General features: G+C 37.5%; 1 long non-coding RNA gene across 2 annotated transcripts; it reads left to right on the forward strand.

Moving 5' to 3' along the window:
- Positions 1 to 4: 4 nt before the first annotated feature.
- LOC113951091 lies at positions 5 to 20,351 on the forward strand. 2 transcript variants are annotated; one of them, XR_003529041.1, is made up of 4 exons: positions 5 to 342; positions 744 to 818; positions 4,861 to 5,138; positions 20,272 to 20,351. It is a non-coding gene; the product is annotated as an uncharacterized LOC113951091 (long non-coding RNA). The 2 variants fall into 2 exon arrangements; XR_003529040.1 differs by having other exon boundaries at positions 5 to 818.
- The last annotated feature ends 423 nt before the right edge of the window (positions 20,352 to 20,774 follow it).

Genomic DNA, 20,774 nt, shown 5'->3' on the forward strand with positions numbered 1-20,774 from the left:
AGACGCCAAACATTTTAAACCAATAAAACTGTTCCCTTTTTTTTTTCCTAAGTAAAATCATCAGAATTGCGGAATTTCGAAGTTGCAAGTATTGAAATGGAAGTAATGGCCGGCGTTACTCCCTGCAGGAGCCAGGGACGAGTAGGGAGGTGAAGTGAGGTGGACGCTGGTCTGACTTGCGGGGGTTTCAGTGCTTCCCTGGGCGACTGGATTCTGCGCTGGACACACGGGAGCTCCGCTGCGGTGTCGGGCACGTCACCCAGGCACACTTGGATCAGTGTAGAACAAGGCACGTCTTTACAGGCGCCGCCTGAAGTATCTGAAGTCAACTTTGTTGTTAATGTAAGTTTCAGGAATCCTGGGCGGGTGCTGAAGCAGGCGGATACAATATAGTCTTTGTGTATCTTGGTTCCCTTGCTGTCAAATAAGAAAACGCAAACCCCGTCATCAAACGAAAGTATTTTGAAAAGTATTCGTGAAACACTCCTGGCAGTTGATGAGGAAGTTCATTTGATATTTCATGCTCTTCAGTGAAGTCTTGAGACACAACTTGAAATAAAGGGATAAAAAGAAACGCTAAATGTTCACTGAACTGTGCAAAGAGAAAAAGACTATGCCTGCCTAATTAGAGAATGACGTTTTAATTCTAAGACGTTTTAATTCTTGTTTAAAAAATGAAATTCAGAGGGAGCTGGGGGCAGTGTCTCGCTACACCTTTTGGCTGACAGAAGCCTTTGCTGCAGTAGGTTGCTCTCGCGGGGAGCAGCCGGCAGAGGGAGATGGGATGCACCTATCCTGGAGACTCCACTGATGTTTCAGTAAGTTAAAACAGACAGTTTCTGTAGTTTTAAAATAACAACTGCCTCTGGTACGAGATTCTCAGTCTTCTTTACGACCCTGTGTAGACTGTCCCTGCCCTGCTGCTCTTTGCTGTGCCCCAGCTCTGTGCCTCTGAGGAACCTGGGGTTTCTTTGGTGGGCTGCCTTCCTCATAGACTGTCATGGGCCCTTGGCTGAGTGCTACTCACTTCCAGGTGCTGCATGGTGCAGGCTGGGATTGCTTGTGGTGCAGGTGCTTCTCATCTGGCTTCAAATCTACAGGTCTTCCCACCTATGTCTTTTATAGTTCCTTTCCAGTGTCCTTGCTGTTCTTGTATCCTCTGATTACCTTCAGGTACCAGAAACTGATGAATAGTGAATATCACAGTATAAATTTTCTATGCCTTCTACTCTGTCCTTTGTACATCAGTGATGCGTGTAGCTAGTTTGTTTTCTGACTTTGTATAGGTGATGGGTGAGTTTTGTTTCCAGGGGATTTGCCTTTATTTCACTGTTTTCAAGTACCACACGTTGTGCCAGAGGCCTGCAGGTTTTCTGAATAGAATAAGTATCTTCAACCCATATAAGGCCTGAGTTTTTAATATGTTTGTATTTAAATTCAGATGTTATACTTGTGAGGCAATAACAAGATAAAAAAAAACTAATCAAGGATCAGAATTCTAGACAATACACATCAGAGATGATAAATAAAAGACAGCTAGTCAAAGTATAAAACTGATGTACTGTAGGTTTGAATACTAAGGCTGTCGTATGAATCCATACTTATTTTTCAAAGTTTTACCATGCTCTTGGGTTCTTTATTTCTGTTTGAGAGAAATATCACAAGATGCTTTAATTGGATTTTTTTTCTTATTATAGCTTTTTATTAGCTCATTAATCAAGCTTAAGAAGACGTATTTTTAGTTTCCTTGCTGGCAGTGCTTATCTTTCTGTGCTTTATATTTGAAGTATCAATCTGTAAGGAAAAGGTTTTCATTGTCCTTCACTCTAGGAAAATATGCATTGCATTTAGTCATCATAAAGACACCTGCTAAAACAAAATAGGAGACCGTTCTGTCGTCACTTTCAACTGCCCTCCCCACCCTCTACCCCAGTTGTCCCTAATTTCTATGGAAGGGGCCCAGTAAGCAAATGTACCTTCAGGGCACCTTCCCTCCAAAGCCAAGTCCCAGGGGATTGCCTGCACCTCTCCACTCCAGCATTTAGCAAAAGGAATATTTTACAGACTCGGGAATTTGTTGCTCTTTTTCTGCTTTAGGACCAGAGGTGACTTTTAGCAGTTGAATAATTGTGCTATTCAAGGATATTGCAGGTAGTGTAAATACAGAGCTACACTTAGCAAACGGGATTTACAAGTTTCTCTTGTACTGTCATTTCAGAAGTGCATTGCTGTAGATCTTGGTTATTCTTAATTAAATGTGTGTATGTGCACTGGCTCAATGTTTCCTGAGCACCTGGGATTTACACACTTAGCCACAGATATCCTTCCCTGAACCTGTGGAATGAGATGTTGTCAATAATTAAGAGTCAATATATCAGATGTTGTTATGCCATGAATGTTATTGCCCCACTTATTTAAAAAATGGTGATTACACTGAGAAAATACTCAACAATATTTTGCTAAAGAAATTTTAAATTTTGTAAAATATGATGTTTTCTAAATACCTTTACAGTCTTTATGAAATACATAACCTTTCCAGGCCCTCCTGCTCAGGAACACTGAGTGGAGTATTCTCATAAGCCAGGGTTGAGCTGCAGTTGCCTCCAACTTTTATTTATTCACTTAAGCCCAAAAAGCTGTTTTGTATTACAAAAATGTCAATATTATTCCTACTTGCATTTTATCTTTTTCTTTGGTAAGAGTGTTGATCCCAGCTAGTAATCCCTTCCAGAGTTGCTTTTCCTTGAACAAATTAAATTTACAAACACCGAAGCAGAACCAAGTTATTCCTTTGCTCTCATGTGCAGGCTGCATGTGATCCCTTTAGGCCACAATACCACTTTGAATACTTAATGTTGCTTTGTCAAGTTTCACCAACTGCACAGTGATATGGACAGGATTAAATCTTGTTTTATTTCACCATTTCCCTACCCAGGCAGCGGCAGGGTATGGAGGCTCATGGTGTTTTCCTCTGTTCCACCACTGCAGTGCAAATAAGCGTATTAGTGAATCTGCTGACATTCGGCACCTTGACGCAAATGAGAACGTTTTTCTAGATCTGAAATGGATTGTCAAGTAGCATTCTTGTCAGGGTTGTGTAGTGCATAAGCAGCAGTCATTATGTTTACATCTAGAAGATATTTTGATGGTAAATTAAGGGCTGACCTTCATATCATACCATTTATTAGAGCAAGCTTTCTAGTAAACTCCATCTAATGGCTCAAAATAAGGTTAACTATTTATGTTCCATGCCTGAACTCACAAGGAATTTGGAGCATTAAAACTCTCAGATACATTGTGAGCTGCTTAGCTTTGCAGCTAACTGTTGTGTTTGGGTTGAAAGGTAATTGTTATTGTCTAGTGTTATTTTTGTTGTTGTTGTTATTTAAGTTGGGAAGGTGCTTTAGTTGGAATATTGTAAAATGATTTTTCTGTCAGACAGTGGATATCCTCCAAGCTTATTTTTCTCAGAGACTATCAGACTCTCTTTCCTTTCTGACTGCCCAAAGGAAATTACAATGTAGTGTACTCATAATCATGTTATCTCTTTTATAGCTGCAGATCATTTTTATGGCATTGTACCTGTACAAAGCCCTGATCGATATCTGGAGATGTGCTATCCTTTAAAGTTATGTGACTCTGCCAAATTTTAGACATGAAAATATTCCAGGTGAAGCACTTTTGGGTTTCATATTTTTTACAATATCTAAAAACAGTTCCCAAGCTTCATTAGTTATGAAAGCATTGATTTTTTTTTTTTTTGAGGGGGGTTAATACTTTGCACTGTTGTCAGATAGAGTCCATCTGCTCTAATTTAGCATTGTCTTTTCTACTGAAGGAATGCTTTCGTGTTTCCAAAAATGCTTCTGTTCTTGTTTTTTGATGAATGATATATTTAGCAATCTGTACTTCAGGGCCTGAAATATCAGAGTATCTCCTAGTCCAAAAGTATGCAAAAATATGTTAATATTTAACATACTTTTAGAAGCTTATCAAATTAATTTGATATATGAATATGAGTTCTTTCTATTTTTAATTTTCCTGATGCCTAATTTGGAATTCAGCTTTAGGTAAAGAGTAACAGATAATACTGGATGTCAAGTTATCCTGTTTATCATTGACCAGGTGTCATTGTCCTGTTTGTTAAATAACTGAAAAGAAATGACAGTGACTTATATGAATGTTATTTCTTTACAGATGTCTCTTTATAAACCATTTAAATTGAAGAATTCTGTATTTCAGCTGGTGCAGTGTAATGACTCTGTGATCATTGTTTGCCCTTTTAGGGATCTGCCATTATTTCAAGGTTTATTCGTCTTTATAGAATTGCTTTATAAGGATTTAACCATCTTTCATGTTCACACATGAACACATCAGTGACCCTAAAAGCTTTGTAGTAGGTGAGCCTAAGTAGGTTTATAGTAGATGAGCCTAATTAAACCAATACAGGAGACAAGACACATCGTGATTGAATTAACACTTCATAGTCATTATGTTTTAATACATTTGTTTATTTTTTCAGACAGCAACTTCGTGTGCCTTTTGCCATAGTTTATTACTACTAGAATGACTATTAAAAAGGTTTTCATATAAAAGATTTTTTTAGTCCTCAAAGGCACATCTGAACTACTGACATAAAATTTGGATCTATATGTGACCTAATTATTATTTTAATACTAATTGATATAAAGTCATATATATGTAGTCATTCATAAAACATGGAAAATGTATTCTACAGCTACACTGCCACAGAATCTCTCACTTTTATCTGTGCTCTTCCATAAAACTGTATAATACTAATTGTAAAGGGCAGTGATTCAAGGTCATTCTTACTAAAAACTTCCACTCTTTGTTCTACAGAGATCAGAAAATGTAAGAAAAATCCCATTGTCATAATGCAGAAATAAAAATGTGGTCATGTTTAGTAGATTATGACCCAGGGTTAAGAATGTGAACAGTATTGCTGCAGAGAGGAATTTTAAGTGATGTATGTGAAACTGCCAAAATGAGAATTGCAGCTGAAGGAAGTGAGCCAGCAGTCTAACTACAATCAATACCCAGGTTAAGTAAACAATTACAGTCTGCCAGAGTTGGAAGAAAATCCACGCAGCCTGACAGGGTACCTGCAGTGTCTTCAGGTATAAATTCTGAATTTACTTCATGGATGCCTCTCTTGTCGTTTACACAGACTGTAATTGATTTTTTTTTTTTCCCCCCAATCCATAAGGCAAAGACTGTTCTCAGGGTATGAAGAGCTGTTGTTAGATCCTTGCAAACAAATGATGCATTTCGACTAATAGTGGAGTTTGTTTTAAAAATCTGAAAACCGATGAGACTCAAAATTGACCAAAAGAACAATGTATGTTGTCAGACAATTTGATTGGACAGGGAAGCAGACTTATGAATAATTAAAAATTACAAAAGAGTAATATTAAGGTACCTTGTGAGCACTGAACCTGCCTGGCATAGACACCAAGCCTAGAATGGAAACATGTGTTTACAGCATTTTAGGGTAGTTTCCTTAGCACATATTAATATGTGGAAAAGTCCTTGTGTGAAAACTTGGCAGTTGGTCTAAGAAGATTCTTCATCTCCTTGACTTCCTCTTCCTCTCCTAACTTAATTTGTTATAAAGTTACTAAATAGCTCAAAATAGTTTCGACACCATTAAAAGAGATTCCAAACCCCCCAAAAGAACTGAAATAGATTTATGGAAGAATGAATGTTTTTACATTGTGGCTTGATCTCTTACCCCTTACTTAGGCAAAATTTCTTGGGAAACTTCAAAATTTTCCTGATAGCAGACATACATAGGAAGCTCGTAGTATAGTAGTCAATTGTTCTACTTGTATTCCCTAATTTTATATTTAACCCCCCCAAAATATCTTTATGATATAAAAATATCAGTTGCTCCTAGTGGATGAGTATGTGACAGTATTTATTTTCCTGTGCTCAGAACACATGAAAAGCAACAAGCCAGCTACTGTCTGTTCTCTCACCAGTGCATGCTGTGTTTGGGATTAGCTAAGGCATGTGATATATCTGGTGGGAATGCTATATAGTGAATGTGTGAGTGAGGTGTGACACAAGTACACAGGACAGTAGACTTCATTAATTTAGTAGTGCTGATTTTGGGTGGGTTTTTTTTTATTATTTTATTTTATTTCCTCTTAGCATGTCTTAGTGTGTTTGCACTGTGTTCAATTTTGGCAATTCTTTGTCTTCAAAACTGAGAAGTATTTGTCTCCAAATACAGACAAGAGCCGTTGCCAAATTCTAGAAAAGAATAGCAGAAGAAGCATTTAAATTTCAAGACTTTATATCATGATGTAATTCAAGACACAGTGCCTTTGGACAGTATGGTCAGACTGCAGCTGCAAGAGCTCTAGATCAGATAGGAAGGAACTATTCCAGCAGATGTGATTTACAGTAGCAACACAAGCAGTCACTGCTTCCTGCAGTTTTCTCTTTTGTGAGAATATGGAAAGGACTGGATTGGTCTGTGTCTTAGAGGGGAAACAATGGGATTAATTAGGTCCCTATTAAATTTGACTGACTTTTCACTTAGGAACGATGTGATAATGCACTTAAGATGTTGACTCACTGGATTTGCAAGAGAACTTCTGTTTAAAATTAGGTTTGTGGATGGACTGTGGCATTGAAATGCTGTGTTCTGGTGCATTACAGTTAGACATCATTGGCACTTATTTACCACTGAGAGAAAGAGAAAAGCTGTTAGGCAAGATGAAACTGCAGGGAAGAGTAGGTGTATCTCCCAATCTCCTATGAATTAAATCCCTGTCATATTAGATGAAAGCTTAAATACATTAAATTTCTCTTCTTTATTGATCTTTATGATAAGTAATTGCTAGAAGGATGCTATAGGCTTTAAAAAGCAGAAGGAATATGGGAGAACTTGGGAGGTGTGTAGTACAATATTTACACTTAACTTACTCCATACTCTGAAAAAGTTTTGAGATCAGAGAAGTCAGTTCCTTTACACCTTAAGTTTATAACTGTGCTTTCCTTATCTGCAAAGCAAAGCTACATGCTACTTTTGGCTTTATTGAACTTCTGAAGCCTTAATAGAATAATAGGGGTTTTTCTGTGCCATATCATTTAAGAGAGCAAATGACTAGCTGCTAGACTGCATTTTTCAGCCTGTGGCTGCATATGCTGTTGTAGTTGAATTGGTATTCTGTAAGAATTCCTCTTTAAACTGACTTAATTATTTATACTATGAAATTGTTCACATTTCTAAAATGTACATGAAACTAGTAAAACAGACTAGAATTTTAAATTTTTCTTGTTCTTGTGTGATACACATGAGAAAACCAGCAATGAATAGAACACAACTGTTGGAAAGGGTTTATTTTCCATGTACCACATCTCTGAGAGCACCTTTGGGTTTACTTGAGAGGAAACTCCAGTTTAACGATTCTTGCTTCTTTGAGACTTCCTCTTAAATGGGCAAACTGTAATGCCACACTCAATAGCTGAGTGTAGGGGAAAGGGTCTTAGTGGTAAACTCATCTGGTTTTGAACCAGCTGGGAATTACTTCAGCTCTTTAACAAGCTAGAATAGTTTAGCAGTGCCTTCACATGAATTTGCATCTCTGTTTCAGAAAGCCATTCAAGCCTTCAGGAGGAATGATATAAGATGTGGGAGACTTTGATTTGGTTCCCACTCTGCCAAAAATCTCGAATATAATTTCCTATGAGCTGTATGGATTCTGTCTGAAGCCTGTGCTGATATGGCAACACACAAGTATTTTGAATATAGTACTGGAGCACAGCAAGGCCATTCTTGCCTTCAGCCATGTCCTCTGCTGATAGAGTCATTGAATAGATTGGAGCAAATCTCCTTTGATATCTGTGTGCCTTTTGAGGGCTTTAGGAGCATTCCCCAAGAAGATGCATGATTCCCATGCTCTAGAAGAACCAATGTAGTTTATTCACAAGGCAACAAGTTAGCTGACGGTTCCCATGAAGATATGCTGCTGGTATGAGGATGCTTTTTTAACTTTATCCTTAATTATACATACATGCTGGAACACAGAAGCATGCCTGATAGGAGTAAGGAAAGGAGGTGAAAGGAAACAATAAAAACAAACACAGTAGTTATAAACTTAAACCCTGAAGAAAAAAGGTTTCAGTAATCCTCTGGTTATGCAACATATTTAAAAGTATGATCTAGTTAATAGAGCATTTTTTCTCATTACTTTTGTACCACAAAAACCCCAAGTAATGTACAGATCAGTAAAGAAGGTGGAGGAATGAGCCTCGAATAAAAGTATGTCCTGAAATGCAAATGGTTTTTAAACAAAATTATGCCTATTTACAAATGAATCAGTCAATTTGTAGGTAACCACAATGCAGAGTGGAATGGATTCAGATTATCTCACAGTTGATCAAAATGTACTGCTGCGTACTGACGAAGCTGACAATAAGGAAATAGCTTTGATAATCTGCCTCTGGGGGCTGAAGTTGGCATAACTGGCAAAATGAGTCCGGAGCTAAGAAAGGGGAGGTAAGATAGAGAGATTTTTGGATGCCCAGCCTATCTCTTGTTAAGAGAAGAAGTGAATCAAGTGTTTCCCAATGATAATGGAGTTGGCAATGAGCAGAAACACAGGCAAAATAAGAGAAGAATGATGATCTGCATGACAACAGTCAGATATATCAGTCTGGTCCAGCTTCTGCAACATAAGGGATGAATTCCTCACTGGTTCTTGTTCTAGCATCCCTGTGCCAGTGGATGCACCCCCGAGGGAGACACGTTATGCCACCTCTCCAGGGTACCTGCCTCTCCTCTGCGACTGGGCAGGGGATTGGCTGGGAGGAACTGGTCAGAGGTTTGACGAGGGAAGGGCTTCTGGCCCAGCTGGAGGAGAAAGCAACAGGCCAGAGCAGCTCCTGAGGTGCCACAGTCAGCAGGAGGATTTTGATTAATCTGGGTAAAAACTGATGGCCAGGGAAGATAAATTAAAATGTTTTTATGCTGGAGCAGCAAAATGTGGGATGTTCTGGAACAGGATCCCCGAGGAAGTGGTGGATTCACCATCCCTGAAGGTGTTCAAAAAGTGAGTTGATGTGGCACCTTGCAATATGCTTTAGTGGGCATGGTGTATCAGGGCAAAGGTTGGACTTGATGATCTTGGAGGTTTTTTCCAACCTTTATGATTATATGTTAGAAGGATTACAAGAATGTAGTGGTAAAACAGGTGTGAAATCACAAAAGGTAGAATTGCACCTTAATTTATGAGGCAGATGAAAGAAAGAAATAGCATTAGTGTAGCTATGTTGTTTGAATCAAAAGCACTTCAAAATCAAATAATGATAGAAAAATTCTATTAGTTTTTTGAGTCTGTAGGATATTGTAGGGTTGAATTTGCTTACTAAAAGGGATCTTTTTAAGACATTTTATGTTTTAACATTTTGTGCACAGTTAAAGCTTTTAAGTACTACCAGGAGTTGTGACCATATGGATGGGCAGTCCTGCATATGGAAGTATTTAACTTCTTCAGAATAGCTTGGAGAACAAATGCTAATATTACTGGCTATTTCTGCTGATAATAGCTGACAGTTTTTTTCACTTCATCAATAATTTTTTATTTAAGTAATGAAGATATTCTAGATGAGCTGATTGAAGAATATATGATGTGTGATTCACATAAATTAAATTACAAGAGTAAAAGAAATCTGCATGTAACTGAGGATATCAAAGCTTGATACTGTACAGATCTGAATGATTAAATCAATCTACCAAAGAAACTCAGAAACTTAAATATGGAGAAAGTCTGGAACTTTTTTATTCAAAAGTTTGAACACTATCCAGCATTAATATCCAGAACAAAGAAAGAAACATTGTAGAAATAATCTAACTGGATGAATAGCCACATCATTAAAAATAAATTAGCAGAATGGAAAAAGATTGCGGAAAGGATTGACAGGCAGAGAAATCTATGCAAAAGAGTTAAAGAAGGGTAGGAGTAAGGTGAATTAAAGTCAAGAGGAACTAGACCTTGAAGTGGATATTAAACATGATAAAATTACTCAGTTTTAAGCAAGCAGTTTCAGAAACAAACCACTAAGAACTACATGGGGTCACTGTTCAGAGATTAAATGTATGACCCTAAAACTAATAAAATGTTTTATTCTGTCTTCATTAGAAACATTGCTACTGATTGTGGTGGGAAATGGAGGTTGCTTAGTAGGAATAAGTCTACAGGCTTTAAAATAAAAGTCATTGTCAACTGAGATACAAGCAAAACAGAAGCATTTTGACTTAGTGAAGAATGGTAGTCAAGAGTTCCCTGATCAGAAAGAGACTGGCTTGTGAAATCTTGTATCTGACCACATGACAGCAAATACACAGTGATCAGAGAGAAGGAAAAATGATCCAAGTAGTCTTAGGTGCCTTAATTCTACCTTGAGGCTTAAGAACAACTTTTAGAGGGAATCCTTCCTGTGCCTGCAAATGTTTGACTGAATCCAGCTTTGTTTATAAGTGTTGGACTGTCACAGGACTGCTGGTGTTAGCAGTGTGCTGCAGGCCGTGCACACACACTCTCATCAAGGCCCAGGTGTTCTTAGGGGCCAATTTACCCCACCTCTGGGCTGAAATAGTGTCTGAGCATGGCTCAGTCTAGAATTCCTTCTTAATTCCTTGCCTGTAACTTAATTTTTGTACATAATGGTCAGATCAAGATTTGCACGAACATGAATTTCAGTTTTAGGTTAAGACTGTCTCACACAAAATACCAAAACTTAATATAAGAGCAGAAGACAGATGACAGAGTTTCTGTGAGACTCCCCTGCAACTGACTTATGAATGCAGCTAACTCACTGATCTCTAACTTTTTTCTGGAGGATGAGAGAGAGATTGTGAAGAACAACTTGAGATTTTCCTGTAAGAATCAAGTCCACTAGACGAATTTAAAATTTTGTCCTGGAAGGTAAGTGGTTTAGATCTCTTACTAGCACTAGACATAAATTAAGTTGTGAATTGCAACCTGTTTAGAAAAATTAAATTTATTTTTAAATTGTATTTAAGCAGTGATATTGTGAATGAGGTGAAAAAAAACCCACAACAGATATTTTCCTAATAGGTTTCCTGATAAAGGAATTTTCTTCTTGACCATCAGAACCAACAGCTTGACAAAAAGCATCCTAAATAACACATTTTCTCTACCATATCTACAGGGATTGTGGGAAAAATGGACTTACCCCAAGTATCAGAGAGCAAGTCAGATTTTGTGAGCTGTCATCTTCCCCACCATTTGGGACTGTCTATTGGGCTGAGGTTTGAGAAATTCTGCCTGGAACTGAGATGAGGAGGTGGTGGGCATTTTTACAACACAAGTCATTTTAGTGTTTAAAATTAGTGCTTAGAGTGCTTATACTCTATAAAGAGTGCTGGAAAAGGACTGTGCAATGAATAATAAGCTTAGGCAATGCTGATAAATTAAAAATAAAACCTGGCTTTACAAGTTGCTCAGAGGAGCTTGTTAATCTTTAAGTTTTCCCAAAATTAAGAATCAAATTATTGGTAATGCCTGGCATCCTTTGTAGGAATGTAATTCATATACACTCATCAGAAGAGCTCATATCATTAGAGAGGTGATTGTGTCATCTTCTATAGAATTATTCCACACCATTGGTGTTTCTTGGCAGACTGACGTGTTTTCACTTGACATTGCTGTAACCCCTGGGAAAGAAAGCAAGTCCTACCTTTCTGTGAATAATTCATTAGTGAGCCATCACACTGAAGTATTCCAAAGAAGTATTGCCTTCTTTTGAGGGAGGAGGGGAGGGATACCAAAGCTACTTACTTTTTTTTTTCAGTGCTATCTTGCAGTCTTAACACTTCCTAAGTATTCTTCCATACAAGCTTCTCTCCCAACATAGAACTAACTCTCAGCTCTGATCTTTAGGTTTGTAAATGAATTCGTGTTATTTTTCCAAGGGGTTCTGGAGCAGAGCAGGGGAAGCTGCTGATGCAGTGTAACCTTTATGAGAGTACTGGATTGTCTGGAACTGGCCAAAATTCCTGTAAATCAAACTTTCCCTCAGAAATTCAGCTAAGAGGCATGGCTGACTGTTTAGTAAAATGTGCTAAAATATATTTTATAATGACTATATAAACTTGCATTGTTAGCAGTGAGCATGCAGGACACGTGTTACACATGTGGCAGCACCAGGGAAAGATAGCCTTTTGTTTTTGACCAGAGAACGAAGGGCTTAGCATTCACAGACACGCCTAAAGCAGTGGTGAAAATATTTACATGGAGTTGATTTGTCTTATTTTTGAAATGTAAAAAGCTTGTGTCTTCTCTTTACAGGGATAAATGTTCCTATTTCTAGTAATGAGTTTAAGAAACATAAGTTGAAACAGAAGACCCTGTCTGGCTTTTTTTTTTATTTTAGGTAAACCTTTTTTTAGGTGTCCTGTTTGAAGGTTCTGCCAATGACTTTTTTTCCCTAAAATTGTATCAACAGCAGGTGTTCACTTTATTCTTTGCTTTTTGACTTCTAATATGTATTTTTTTTATGTCTACTAGAAAAGCTTGACTCTCAGTTTAAAGCATATTCTTGATAACATACAGGCAAGGGCTGGATGAGCTATTCTTTTATTCTTATGTGCAATATCTCGGGTATTCGAAGGGCTCTTTAGTGATCCCTCTCTCTAAGAAGCTCAAATAATTCCTGGTCTTTTATTAATCTGTCAGAGCAGGGGTTGCTTCTGAATTTATCTTGGTATTTCTGTCTGAAACAGCTGTGCAGCCTATGCTTCAAATTGCCAGCATTAAATCAACATAGTTTTCCTCCTCATTCTTCATCAATTTGTCATATAGATAAGCCCACTACCTGCACTACCAATCTTCCATTATCCACTGTTCTTGCTGGTTTCTTCCATATACTTCCATCAACACCCACAAAGGCTTTTTACCCTCAGATATATTCTGTCTTTCTCTCTTTAGGTTTTTTAACTCCACTGCATAAGACGATGTCTGCAGATAGCTAATGACTCTAAAAATTGAGCATGACATATGACTTATTTTGCCAGTGATATAACTAGGTGGTTTGGACTTTAATATTTCGAGATCACACAAAGGAAATTAAAAAATTATAAATCAGATAAAAAGAAAAAAAGTCATGAGAAAAATGCATCTTGATGATTTTTGTTATTTATGGAAACTCTGACATCCAAATTTCTTTTCTAATTTATGAAATGGTGCACACTGAAAAAATACACATCTGAAGAATATAAATGAATACAACATACCCTCCATTATGCACTGTGCGAAAGTGTCCTTCATGATCAGATTTTTACCCCATGAAATTTAATCTTCATTCAGATTCTTCTGTTTTTTTCGTATATTTGCCTGCCTTTAAATGTCCTTCTGTGACATCTGTACACGTAACCTCCATAACTAAGATGTACTTATTTGCATTGTAAAAGAGTAGAGCATTTCCAATGCCAGTGTTATAATGAGTACTGTATTTTAAAGATCATGCCTCATATTTCTATGAGCTGTGTCGGCAGCAATGTTGTAGTCTGTCCTGATATTTCACTGTATAAATTAGACAGCTAGGAAGGAAGAAGGAAAACAGCAGATATAGATTAAGTGACCTGTTTCAGATCACAACACACGGCTTTGACAGCATGAGAAGTAGATTCCTAGCCCAACCTACTAAATTAGGAGTCATCAGAAATGTAGTCCTGATTTTTAGGAAGAGGTGAAGAGTTTGGAATTGGCTTGAATTTTATTGTATCCTTTTTGTACCTCTCTATGGAAATAATTATAACTATATACAGTAGCTATTGTAAACCTCTTTGAAAGGGTTTTCAGAAACTACTGCTTCCAATTGTCATTTCAGAATGTTTTTCTAAAATACAAAAAAACCTGAAAACTAAATTTTTTTGCATAGGAAGAAAGACATTTCAAAGACTTGCTGCTTTTCTCCATTAGAACACAAGAACAAATTGAAAAGCAGCAAACGTTTTTCAATGTGTAACCTCCATGCGTGGACATATTGGATGCTAAAAAAAGAACTACCAGACTTTTTTACAAGGAATAGACTTTTTTGCAAAGGAAAAGGTAAGCAAAATAATCAAAACACAAGAAAAAAATAATTAAGAATACACCAAATGGAGGCTCCTCTAAAATGTAATTGTGCAAGGTGTTGGCAAGTAAGTACTTTAAAGGAGATGGCTCCTATTTCAAGTCAGACAGAAGCTGCTGATTCCTTTTGCTTCCCTATTGCTGCTGTGGGTGCCCCAGGCTTTTTCCTGTAGTGCAGCTGTGCTCCACTGAAACAAATGGCACTTCCTGGGGACTACATCTTTAGTTACTGGTACAAGAGTCATCGTAATGTGCAATGGGATATTTCAATAATGCTTTCAAATAGCTACTAAAACACAACACTGCATAATAAAATCACAACTGCATGGTTGCAGACAGAGCCACCAGTGACACAGCTACCTATGTATTATTTCCTTCCAACAGGAGCTACTAGAAAAATTGCAGGGCAGCAAGAAGAGAGAAAAACAGATACTCAGTGGTGTAGTCTCACTGCTTCTGTCCTTTCTTCCCATCTCCCAGTTTTCTAACTTTTTTGCCTCACATCATAGGTAGTAATTATTCATGCCTAACAATGTGAAGTATGGAAAAACTGATTCAAAGTATTCCTATGTCTTCAAAAAGATCCCAGTTATTACCCTTACAAAGTAAACATCTTACTTGGGAGAGTGAAATATGATGTGCATTAACAGAATATTTTGCCTTTTCTGGGGGAAAGATCTCTTGGTTTAGAATTTGTGCATTAAAGGAGAGGTAAACCCAAATGATTATTGCTGGATCACAAAGCTCACAGCCTGTTCTGCCAGGTAGAAATCAATATGACAAAGAAAAAAGTTAAACAGTGTTGAAGAATTGTAGCAAAATGTTCCTTTCTCTTTCCTAGTATCCCCCAGTAAATACTAAAAGGGAATCACGTATAATTCATGTGGAATTTATCTGCCAAGGGCTTTGAAACTGTCAAGGCTGTTGCTCTTAAAAGTGGCGAAATCCTCACCTAACTCTAAGGACTTGTGTGTCAGGGTAGGATGCTGTCGTGTCAAGGCATTGAGATTCCCAGTAAAGAGTAATATACACCTCTTGGGTACATTAAACTTCCTTGGGGCAAGGAAATAGGGACTTAAAAGTTCTTCTGGGTGCTTGGAAACTGAGCCCCACAACAGCCAACAGCATCTGGTCTCAGGGGTTTTAATTTTCATTGTTTTGTGCTTTTGGTCATTATCTTATTCTGCCCTTAAATACAGTTTGGTGCTTGTCCCGTTTTTCATTTGAGGAGCTAAGCTTGTCATCCTGGACCCATGAAGTTGTATCTGTAATATGAATAGAACAGTAGCACTTCAAACACCAGCATGGATTTCAAACAGACCCTGTAAACTCATAAAATGTTAGAATTTAGGATCTTTCCAGTGACAGCCATGAGTGCCTTGTTTAATGTCAGGCTTCCAGAAGATCCTTTCCCAGCCAATGTTGTTTACCTGTCTGTCCCTTAAAGAGAAAGGAGACATGGGTCTTGTGTTTGAGTTACTCCCTCTCCAGCTGGAAACGTTGTGTAGTATATTCTTTATTGTATTTATTACAGAGCATGTGGTACCAGCTTGAGTATACCAAGACCACATCCTTGTATTGTTTTGTTTTTATGATTCATCATTTTCCCAATCATGGAGAATCAAATCTTTCTGAAATATCTTATTTTTGTAACAAAATTTCAGTCTCATCTTGTGTTCTGTACTATTTATTTTGTCATTAGAACTGTTAAAATTCATAGTAAGCGATTTGGTGTTCTTTCTACTTGTTAGCCAGTTTATTTGGGAAAATTATGGTTATCTCCTAAGTATTTCCATCATGCTTTTTTGAAACATACCATTTGGCTCTACACTGTTTGAGAAAATGAGTAATTGAAATCTGAACTGTATGCTGTTTTGATAGAAAGTATATTCAGGTTTTGTCTTCTGCTTGGGGAGGAATCAGGTTTCAGCTCGAATGGTCATGGTTCTCCCTCTGTGTTTTGTTTCTGGTAGGTTGTTCTACAAGCCTGCAGAGTAATCTTACAGGATGAAACCCTCCTGAATATATCCTAAGTATGTTGGCATGTATATGTTCTAGAGATACGTAGATTTACCAGTTAGAATATTTGTAATTTAGAGGATTTTCATTTCCTTATAGTTTGGATAGGATTTTTGAGTGTCAGTAAAGAAATGTCTGTCTTTATCTTCAACTGATTCTTTGCATTAGTGTAAGGAAACTATCCTTCTAAAGGTGTCTGGGAAAAAATCTCCTTTGATTCTTTAGTAGCTTGAAGGTGTCACTTAAATTCATCAGTTTTTTTATTTATGTATGTGCATACAAAGACTGAAGATCAATATGTTTGGGAAAGTTAAGAGCTACTAGAAAGGGGACAGTGGACAGTTATTCAAATTCAACATAATTGAGACTAGGGATGCAAACAACTGCTCTTAATTTTGATAGCTGTACCTAATTTTCTTCCAATGATTTGTGTAATTTCAAAAATGTGATTTTAAAGATGAAGCTTTCTATGGAGCTGTCAAAATTATATAGCTCACATTTCTGAAATAATCAAATTACATTTTCTTATACATAACTAGAGAGACCGAGGTGATTTTCGCATGCAGTATTGCGCTTAGCACAAAAACAAATGCTAATGTTACTATCAGTACAGGACCAAACTTTATCTGAGATCTGGGGTGTTGCCATGGCAATTCCAATTGTTGGAAAAAAATTCTCTTTTGTGCTTCATTCTGACATTATATTCCAAAATGATGATTATGAAGAAACATGCAACCCAAAAGGGGGGAAAAAATCTCTTCTTGAAGATGTAAAACATACTTTCTATTGCATTTACTTTTTCTGAAACACTGAGTGTGTGTCTGGATTGTTACGAGCTGTATTTTTTGCAGATTCAGATACATTGCTATTTCTCAAGCTGCCATAATAATACTCAATGTTATTTCTCCCAAATGTAATAATCAACATAATAAGGAACTTGGAGACACATATCCCATTTCCTATGCAAAATATGCATTTCTAGTATATTATACTGCTGATGTGGACCTTTTGCTTTCAGCAATACTGCCTGTGTTAGTTGAAGCATATCTAAAATACAGATCTTGCTTATGTTATTTATATATCAGCTATATAATCTATTTATAATAGAATAGCTCATAATAGCCAATAGATCAGTCATTCCTGTTTAGTTATAAAATTGTTTTTCTACCAGTACATCTTAGTGTGAGAAAATTGATATGGTTATTACCTGTTCCTTGCTGAATCAATATCCAACAAGCTTTAAATAAATAAATAATGACACCCTCCACCCCACCCCCCAAAAAACCACCAAACAACAAAACCACACAATACTTCCAAAAGAGAAACAAATGAAGGGGTACAGTTAAAATGTGGTTTGCACTGTAATTCATGCTGAAGTTTATTGTGCGTTCTTTTATGTACAAAATGTGTAAAATTAGAAACGTTTCCAGAAGAGAACTAATTCTTGCAGTGCTGCATTGCTGCTTTATAAATAAATCATTGTCCTTTCTCTATTGATCACTGGAACAATTCAGTCAAAGAATGCTGACTTAGTGCAGCCCTTCTCAGGACAGCTGGATTGAAAGAAAAAGCTGGGTAAGTGGGACCCAGTAGCAGGGAACAGGGGAAATCCCAGACTGGTTAGAGATCAGGTTTGGTGCATAAAATACAGCCCTTTATTTATCTTTTACCTTCAAAAAAACTTAATAAAGCAGCTGATTTCTACAAGATTTTCTGTCTGTTTTTCTTTATTTCCATAATGTCATTGATCAGGGAAAATTAAGTATGAGACAATACTAGTTGTAATTAGTGGATGCTGAAAATCTGTGTACAATGTATCATGATTTTTTTTCAAGCACACTAAAGAAGACCTTCCAAATTAATCCAGTCTTTTAATGAATGCAAATTATGATATTTATGTGTCAAGAAATAGGGCCTCAATTCTTCCAGGAATATATTTGAAGACTCTCAGAAATAGTTCTGCATTCCTGTGAATTGAGGTGGAATCTGAATTTTATTTGGTTATCTCAAACATCACAGTTTGCCAATCTGACAATTTGATGATGTCTGATTTGTCAGGATTGCTGATATCAGGCTTTTCTGGGAATAGGAGTAGCCTGTTCCTGTGAGGAGATGAGAAAAACTATCTGGGTTTGCATGTCTGACTGTTATGATCAGTATTGGATCTCAGAGGCATCTAATTTTTAAAACATGGCTTTCACTGAATGCTGTGGTAGGTGTCCCTTGCAAGGCTGTACACTCACAATGTTGTTATCCAGAACTTCCAAGTAGTTCTAGAACATAAAGTTCTTATTTTTCATAAAATAAGATTTACTGGTAGATGCATGGCTTAGCTGATGATGACAGGTTATTCAGGGCTGTGGTGATGCATTGCTTTTAGGGCATGTTGTCATCACAATTTTTTTCTGTTTCTCATTAATTACCAGTATTTCCAGGATGCAGGTCTGTAAAATGTAATTATTTATTCCACTGGGTGTTTTGTCTCTAGTACTGCAGTCAAAGGCAGCACATGCTGCTGTATTCTCACCCGTGTGCAGTTGGCTGGGTAATAGGAAGCAAAGTGACTTGCAAAAGACTTTCTTGACTCCCACAGAGGTATAGGGCATGGAGCAGAACAGCTCGATGTGTGGAACTGCAGACTTGAATGCACAGATTGATCTGAATTGCCTCAGTTGTGCACGGGGTGGCTGGGGGGGGGTTCTCTTCTCCCTGTGCTGCCAACAGGGTGCAGCTGTGGGGCAGCCAGGGCTGTATGACGGCATGGACCCACCAGGATCAGCTCCCTTCATGGATCCACTAGGATCAGCTCCCTGTTGAATGTGCAGTCGACAGAAAAGCTTCCCCTAACTTGAATGATAAACCTGGACCAAAAGGACTCCAGGGAGCAAATCTGGAGGTACAGAAAGAGACTAAACATGTCAATGTTGCTAACATGGCAGAAAGAACCTGGCACAGCCCTGGTTTTCACTGGACTGACAGCGACAGGCTTTTCCTTTCCTGTCCCAGTGTCCAAGTATCGGTCAGTTCATGCCTTCTGCTAGCATGCTGAAAGGCCTATAATTAACACGAACATAATAAACCATGAAGTATTTTGTTATGTGAAATAATGCGATCTATTAAAAAACCAAAAAGCCCGGTTGTGTTTGTTATTACTCATCTATTTGACCATCTCCCTCTTCCAGCTGGAGCAGAGCCTGACCACTGGCCACTAGATGCCACTGTTGTATAAGGACATGTTGAGCGTATGGCTTAGACAATAACTAATTTACTTAGAGAACATGTATGTGTATAATTAGGAGTCATCAATGTCTTTCTTTTAAAATAAAATAAGTTTACCATATCTAATTAGATATTTCTTATAAGATGGATTTCATTCTAATTGGGTAAAGCTATGCCACTGGTTTAAAAGACAGCAAAGGATGTATTTGTATTCACTTTCACAGTTTCTATATTTTTTTAGCCCTGGCAATAAATGGATCTGATTACACCTTTTAAATCGATGTTCTCTGAAACTGGTATGACATAAATGATTGTTCTGTCATTGTGAGTTTACTGCCATTGTTTTCAGTGTGTGAGGTTTTTTAGTGATATTTCTCTTAATCTCATTCTGTCTTTCCGTATCCTCCTGATTGTGATCTTGAATCTGCATGTTCTTTCCATCCAAACTGAAGTAATCTATTTAAAAAGCCAACAATTGCCACCATGCATGACTTTAGCTTGACCATGACAGCGCAGGCTTTCCAGAATCAGTGAGCTCATTAATCCCCAGCTAATGAACCAGAGCTCTAAAATGTCTGTTGTGCAGGGGGGTTCTTTAAAAGCTCATATTTCCTGTAACTAAGTGTTGCCAACAGAAAATCTAGATTTTTCAGATGTCGGACTATGTTCAGCCGTGGTAAAATTCAAATTCACTGCTTTTCTGTAGGGAAAATGAATGCCTTTAAGATTCTGAATGAATTCAGAAGGCACTGGCTAGTCGGTGTCACACCCAGCATGGGCAAGGTTTACACCCCTTCCCAAAGCAATTTCATTACTACCTGAATTCGCTTCACCAAGTGAGTTTGGATTTTTCTACTAAAATGCTGTGTCACATGCTAATGTAAAGTCTGTGTTCATTTTACAGTTCTTTCAGATCTGTGGCAGGTGGTCTTCCTCAGATCATCTCAGGTGATGCCAGGCTGGAACATCGACCACTTCCACCTTGTGAGTGTTCCCATCAGACCATTCCTACCTCTGTCCAACATGTGAGCCAACCCTAGCTGTATTTCCCAATTATGACTAGAACTTTTCTATTCAATCTGGATGGCATCTTTTAAATTACTTTAAATTATCTTCTGAAAAAAGCTACTCCTGCAACAAAACAAAGGCAAAGTCATTTTAGAATAGTTTTCAAATTGTGGTTCATAGCTGCATTACACCTCAGAAGTAGCTTGGCTATCTGTCACAGCGGGCACGGCTTCCTCTTCTATCCCCATACTCTATATACAAAATGATGGGTTATTATACAAAAGTTGTATCTCTGTCTTATTTATGGAACTGTTGGTTCCTAAATAAAGCATCTCAACGATGATTTGAGCTGGCTGAAAACCTGCTTGAAAATTATGTATTTCAGTAAAAGGTTTTACA

Source organism: Corapipo altera, unplaced genomic scaffold (assembly GCF_003945725.1).
Source record: "Corapipo altera isolate COAL_440 unplaced genomic scaffold, ASM394572v1 57, whole genome shotgun sequence".
In the NCBI taxonomy this organism is placed as follows: Eukaryota; Metazoa; Chordata; class Aves; order Passeriformes; family Pipridae; genus Corapipo; species Corapipo altera.